Source organism: Nansenia antarctica (genome assembly GCF_963989245.1).
Source record: "Nansenia antarctica genome assembly, chromosome: 1".
Classification (NCBI taxonomy): domain Eukaryota; kingdom Metazoa; phylum Chordata; class Actinopteri; order Argentiniformes; family Microstomatidae; genus Nansenia; species Nansenia antarctica.
The window spans coordinates 23,241,816-23,249,315 of NC_137674.1; the positions used below are offsets into that span (position 1 = coordinate 23,241,816).

Genomic DNA, 7,500 nt, shown 5'->3' on the forward strand with positions numbered 1-7,500 from the left:
CATCCTTTAGTACAGTCTGGTCCATCATCACCTCCTCTAGTACAGTCTGGTCCATCATCATCACCTCCTCTAGTACAGTCTGGTCCATCATCACATCCTCTAGTACAGTCTGGTCCATCATCACCTCCTCTAGTACAGTCTGGTCCATCATCACCTCCTCTAGTACAGTCTGGTCCATCATCACCTCCTCTATTACAGTCTGGTCCATCATCACCTCCTCTAGTACAGTCTGGTCCATCATCATCACCTCCTCTAGTACAGTCTGGTCCATCATCACATCCTCTAGTACAGTCTGGTCCATCATCATCACCTCCTCTAGTACAGTCTGGTCCATCATCACATCCTCTAGTACAGTCTGGTCCATCATCACCTCCTCTAGTACAGTCTGGTCCATCATCATCACCTCCTCTAGTACAGTCTGGTCCATCATCACCTCCTCTAGTACAGTCTGGTCCATCATCACTCCTCTAGTACAGTCTGGTCCATCATCATCACCTCCTCTAGTACAGTCTGGTCCATCATCACCTCCTCTAGTACAGTCTGGTCCATCATCACTCCTCTAGTACAGTCTGGTCCATCATCACCTCCTCTATTACAGTCTGGTCCATCATCACCTCCTCTAGTACAGTCTGGTCCATCATCATCACATCCTCTAGTACAGTCTGGTCCATCATCACCTCCTCTAGTACAGTCTGGTCCATCATCACTCCTCTAGTACAGTCTGGTCCATCATCACCTCCTCTATTACAGTCTGGTCCATCATCACCTCCTCTATTACAGTCTGGTCCATCATCATCCTCTAGTACAGTCTGGTCCATCATCACATCCTCTAGTACAGTCTGGTCCATCATCACCTCCTCTATTACAGTCTGGTCCATCATCATCACCTCCTCTAGTACAGTCTGGTCCATCATCACTCCTCTAGTACAGTCTGGTCCATCATCACCTCCTCTAGTACAGTCTGGTCCATCATCACTCCTCTAGTACAGTCTGGTCCATCATCATCACCTCCTCTATTACAGTCTGGTCCATCATCATCACCTCCTCTAGTACAGTCTGGTCCATCATCACCTCCTCTAGTACAGTCTGGTCCATCATCACATCCTCTAGTACAGTCTGGTCCATCATCACCTCCTCTAGTACAGTCTGGTCCATCATCACCTCCTCCTCTAGTACAGTCTGGTCCATCATCACCTCCTCTATTACAGTCTGGTCCATCATCATCACATCCTCTATTACAGTCTGGTCCATCATCACCTCCTCTAGTACAGTCTGGTCCATCATCATCACCTCCTCTAGTACAGTCTGGTCCATCATCATCCTCTATTACAGTCTGGTCCATCATCACCTCCTCTATTACAGTCTGGTCCATCATCACATCCTCTAGTACAGTCTGGTCCATCATCACCTCCTCTAGTACAGTCTGGTCCATCATCACATCCTCTAGTACAGTCTGGTCCATCATCATCACATCCTCTAGTACAGTCTGGTCCATCATCACCTCCTCTAGTACAGTCTGGTCCATCATCACCTCCTCTAGTACAGTCTGGTCCATCATCACCTCCTCTAGTACAGTCTGGTCCATCATCACCTCCTCTAGTACAGTCTGGTCCATCATTCATCACCTCCTCTAGTACAGTCTGGTCCATCATCACCTCCTCTATTACAGTCTGGTCCATCATCACCTCCTCCTCTATTACAGTCTGGTCCATCATCACCTCGTCTAGTACAGTCTGGTCCATCATCACCTCCTCTAGTACAGTCTGGTCCATCATCATCACATCATCTATTACAGTCTGGTCCATCATCACATCCTCTATTACAGTCTGGTCCATCATCACATCCTCTATTACAGTCTGGTCCATCATCACTCCTCTATTACAGTCTGGTCCATCATCATCATCACCTCCTCTATTACAGTCTGGTCCATCATCATCCTCTAGTACAGTCTGGTCCATCATCACCTCCTCTAGTACAGTCTGGTCCATCATCACCTCCTCTAGTACAGTCTGGTCCATCATCACCTCCTCTAGTACAGTCTGGTCCATCATCACCTCCTCTAGTACAGTCTGGTCCATCATCACCTCCTCTAGTACAGTCTGGTCCATCATCACCTCCTCTATTACAGTCTGGTCCATCATCACCTCCTCTATTACAGTCTGGTCCATCATCATCCTCTAGTACAGTCTGGTCCATCATCATCCTCTATTACAGTCTGGTCCATCATCACATCCTCTAGTACAGTCTGGTCAATCATCATCACATCCTCTATTACAGTCTGGTCCATCATCACATCCTCTAGTACAGTCTGGTCCATCATCACCTCCTCTATTACAGTCTGGTCCATCATCATCCTCTATTACAGTCTGGTCCATCATCATCCTCTATTACAGTCTGGTCCATCATCACATCCTCTAGTACAGTCTGGTCAATCATCATCACATCCTCTATTACAGTCTGGTCCATCATCACATCCTCTAGTACAGTCTGGTCCATCATCACCTCCTCTATTACAGTCTGGTCCATCATCACCTCCTCTAGTACAGTCTGGTCCATCATCACCTCCTCTATTACAGTCTGGTCCATCATCATCACATCCTCTATTACAGTCTGGTCCATCATCATCACCTCCTCTAGTACAGTCTGGTCCATCATCACCTCCTCTAGTACAGTCTGGTCAATCATCACCTCCTCTAGTACAGTCTGGTCCATCATCACCTCCTCTAGTACAGTCTGGTCCATCATCATCATCACATCCTCTAGTACAGTCTGGTCCATCATCACATCCTCTATTACAGTCTGGTCCATCATCACATCCTCTAGTACAGTCTGGTCCATCATCATCCTCTAGTACAGTCTGGTCCATCATCACTCCTCTATTACAGTCTGGTCCATCATCACTCCTCTATTACAGTCTGGTCCATCATCACCTCCTCTAGTACAGTCTGGTCCATCATCACCTCCTCTAGTACAGTCTGGTCCATCATCATCACATCCTCTAGTACAGTCTGGTCCATCATCATCCTCTAGTACAGTCTGGTCCATCATCATCACCTCCTCTAGTACAGTCTGGTCCATCATCACCTCCTCTAGTACAGTCTGGTCTATCATCACCTCCTCTAGTACAGTCTGGTCCATCATCACCTCCTCTAGTACAGTCTGGTCCATCATCACCTCCTCTAGTACAGTCTGGTCCATCATCATCCTCTAGTACAGTCTGGTCCATCATCATCACATCCTCTATTACAGTCTGGTCCATCATCACCTCCTCTAGTACAGTCTGGTCCATCATCACCTCCTCTAGTACAGTCTGGTCCATCATCACATCCTCTAGTACAGTCTGGTCCATCATCATCACATCCTCTAGTACAGTCTGGTCCATCATCACCTCCTCTAGTACAGTCTGGTCCATCATCACATCCTCTAGTACAGTCTGGTCCATCATCATCCTCTAGTACAGTCTGGTCCATCATCACATCCTCTAGTACAGTCTGGTCCATCATCATCACATCCTCTAGTACAGTCTGGTCCATCATCACCTCCTCTAGTACAGTCTGGTCCATCATCACCTCCTCTATTACAGTCTGGTCCATCATCACATCCTCTAGTACAGTCTGGTCCATCATCACCTCCTCTAGTACAGTCTGGTCCATCATCACCTCCTCTAGTACAGTCTGGTCCATCATCATCCTCTAGTACAGTCTGGCCCATCATCATCACATCCTCTAGTACAGTCTGGTCCATCATCACCTCCTCTAGTACAGTCTGGTCCATCATCACCTCCTCTAGTACAGTCTGGTCCATCATTCATCACCTCCTCTATTACAGTCTGGTCCATCATAACATCCTCTATTACAGTCTGGTCCATCATCACTCCTCTATTACAGTCTGGTCCATCATCACCTCCTCTATTACAGTCTGGTCCATCATCATCACCTCCTCTAGTACAGTCTGGTCCATCATCACTCCTCTATTACAGTCTGGTCCATCATCACTCCTCTATTACAGTCTGGTCCATCATCACCTCCTCTAGTACAGTCTGGTCCATCATCACCTCCTCTAGTACAGTCTGGTCCATCATCATCACATCCTCTAGTACAGTCTGGTCCATCATCATCACATCCTCTAGTACAGTCTGGTCCATCATCACCTCCTCTAGTACAGTCTGGTCCATCATCATCCTCTAGTACAGTCTGGTCCATCATCACCTCCTCTAGTACAGTCTGGTCCATCATCACCTCCTCTATTACAGTCTGGCCCATCATCATCACATCCTCTAGTACAGTCTGGTCCATCATCATCACCTCCTCTAGTACAGTCTGGTCCATCATCACATCCTCTAGTACAGTCTGGTCCATCATCACCTCCTCTATTACAGTCTGGTCCATCATCACCTCCTCTATTACAGTCTGGTCCATCATCATCTCCTCTAGTACAGTCTGGTCCATCACCTCCTCCTCTAGTACAGTCTGGTCCATCATCACCTCCTCTAGTACAGTCTGGTCCATCATCACCTCCTCTATTACAGTCTGGTCCATCATCACCTCCTCTAGTACAGTCTGGTCCATCATCACCTCCTCTAGTACAGTCTGGTCCATCATCACATCCTCTATTACAGTCTGGTCCATCACCTCCTCCTCTAGTACAGTCTGGTCCATCATCACATCCTCTAGTACAGTCTGGTCCATCATCACCTCCTCTATTACAGTCTGGTCCATCATCACCTCCTCTAGTACAGTCTGGTCCATCATCATCCTCTAGTACAGTCTGGTCCATCATCACCTCCTCTAGTACAGTCTGGTCCATCATCACCTCCTCTATTACAGTCTGGTCCATCATCACTCCTCTATTACAGTCTGGTCCATCATCACCTCCTCTATTACAGTCTGGTCCATCATCACCTCCTCTAGTACAGTCTGGTCCATCATCATCCTCTAGTACAGTCTGGTCCATCATCACTCCTCTATTACAGTCTGGTCCATCATCACCTCCTCTAGTACAGTCTGGTCCATCATCACCTCCTCTAGTACAGTCTGGTCCATCATCATCCTCTAGTACAGTCTGGTCCATCATCACCTCCTCTAGTACAGTCTGGTCCATCATCACCTCCTCTAGTACAGTCTGGTCCATCATCACCTCCTCTAGTACAGTCTGGTCCATCATCACATCCTCTAGTACAGTCTGGTCCATCATCACCTCCTCTAGTACAGTCTGGTCCATCATCACCTCCTCTAGTACAGTCTGGTCCATCATCATCCTCTAGTACAGTCTGGTCCATCATCACCTCCTCTAGTACAGTCTGGTCCATCATCACCTCCTCTAGTACAGTCTGGTCCATCATCACCTCCTCTAGTACAGTCTGGTCCATCATCACCTCCTCTAGTACAGTCTGGTCCATCATCACCTCCTCTAGTACAGTCTGGTCCATCATCATCCTCTATTACAGTCTGGTCCATCATCACATCCTCTAGTACAGTTTGGTCCATCATCATCACCTCCTCTATTACAGTCTGGTCCATCATCACCTCCTCTAGTACAGTCTGGTCCATCATCACCTCCTCTATTACAGTCTGGTCCATCATCACCTCCTCTAGTACAGTCTGGTCCATCATCACATCCTCTATTACAGTCTGGTCCATCATCACATCCTCTAGTACAGTCTGGTCCATCATCATCACCTCCTCTATTACAGTCTGGTCCATCATCACCTCCTCTAGTACAGTCTGGTCCATCATCACCTCCTCTAGTACAGTCTGGTCCATCATCACCTCCTCTAGTACAGTCTGGTCCATCATCACCTCCTCTAGTACAGTCTGGTCCATCATCACCTCCTCCTCTATTACAGTCTGGTCCATCATCATCACCTCCTCTAGTACAGTCTGGTCCATCATCACCTCCTCTAGTACAGTCTGGTCCATCATCACCTCCTCTAGTACAGTCTGGTCCATCATCATCACCTCCTCTAGTACAGTCTGGTCCATCATCACCTCCTCTAGTACAGTCTGGTCCATCATCACCTCCTCTAGTACAGTCTGGTCCATCATCATCACCTCCTCTATTACAGTCTGGTCCATCATCACCTCCTCTAGTACAGTCTGGTCCATCATCACCTCCTCTAGTACAGTCTGGTCCATCATCATCACATCCTCTATTACAGTCTGGTCCATCATCATCCTCTAGTACAGTCTGGTCCATCATCACCTCCTCTAGTACAGTCTGGTCCATCATCACCTCCTCTAGTACAGTCTGGTCCATCATCACATCCTCTAGTACAGTCTGGTCCATCATCATCACATCCTCTAGTACAGTCTGGTCCATCATCACCTCCTCTAGTACAGTCTGGTCCATCATCATCCTCTAGTACAGTCTGGTCCATCATCACCTCCTCTATTACAGTCTGGTCCATCATCACCTCCTCTAGTACAGTCTGGTCCATCATCACCTCCTCTATTACAGTCTGGTCCATCATCACCTCCTCTAGTACAGTCTGGTCCATCATCATCCTCTAGTACAGTCTGGTCCATCATCACCTCCTCTAGTACAGTCTGGTCCATCATCACCTCCTCTAGTACAGTCTGGTCCATCATCACATCCTCTAGTACAGTCTGGTCCATCATCACATCCTCTATTACAGTCTGGTCCATCATCATCACCTCCTCTATTACAGTCTGGTCCATCATCACCTCCTCTAGTACAGTCTGGTCCATCATCACTCCTCTAGTACAGTCTGGTCCATCATCACCTCCTCTAGTACAGTCTGGTCCATCATCATCCTCTAGTACAGTCTGGTCCATCATCATCCTCTAGTACAGTCTGGTCCATCATCACCTCCTCTATTACAGTCTGGTCCATCATCACCTCCTCTAGTACAGTCTGGTCCATCATCACCTCCTCTATTACAGTCTGGTCCATCATCACCTCCTCTAGTACAGTCTGGTCCATCATCATCCTCTAGTACAGTCTGGTCCATCATCACCTCCTCTAGTACAGTCTGGTCCATCATCACCTCCTCTAGTACAGTCTGGTCCATCATCACATCCTCTAGTACAGTCTGGTCCATCATCACATCCTCTAGTACAGTCTGGTCCATCATCACATCCTCTATTACAGTCTGGTCCATCATCACCTCCTCTAGTACAGTCTGGTCCATCATCATCACATCCTCTAGTACAGTCTGGTCCATCATCACCTCCTCTATTACAGTCTGGTCCATCATCATCCTCTAGTACAGTCTGGTCCATCATCACTCCTCTATTACAGTCTGGTCCATCATCACTCCTCTATTACAGTCTGGTCCATCATCACCTCCTCTAGTACAGTCTGGTCCATCATCATCACATCCTCTAGTACAGTCTGGTCCATCATCACCTCCTCCTCTAGTACAGTCTGGTCCATCATCACCTCCTCTATTACAGTCTGGTCCATCATCACCTCCTCTATTACAGTCTGGTCCATCATCACCTCCTCTAGTACAGTCTGGTCCATCATCACCTCCTCTAG

At 47.6% G+C, this 7,500-nt stretch overlaps 1 protein-coding gene across 1 annotated transcript in view; it reads right to left on the minus strand.

The window, feature by feature from the left end:
* The window catches only part of LOC308166440 (cation channel sperm-associated auxiliary subunit beta-like), a gene marked incomplete at both ends in the record, with an annotated part of 32,909 nt that overhangs the window by 3,417 nt on the left and 21,992 nt on the right, over positions 1-7,500 (minus strand). The window lies entirely within an intron of this gene.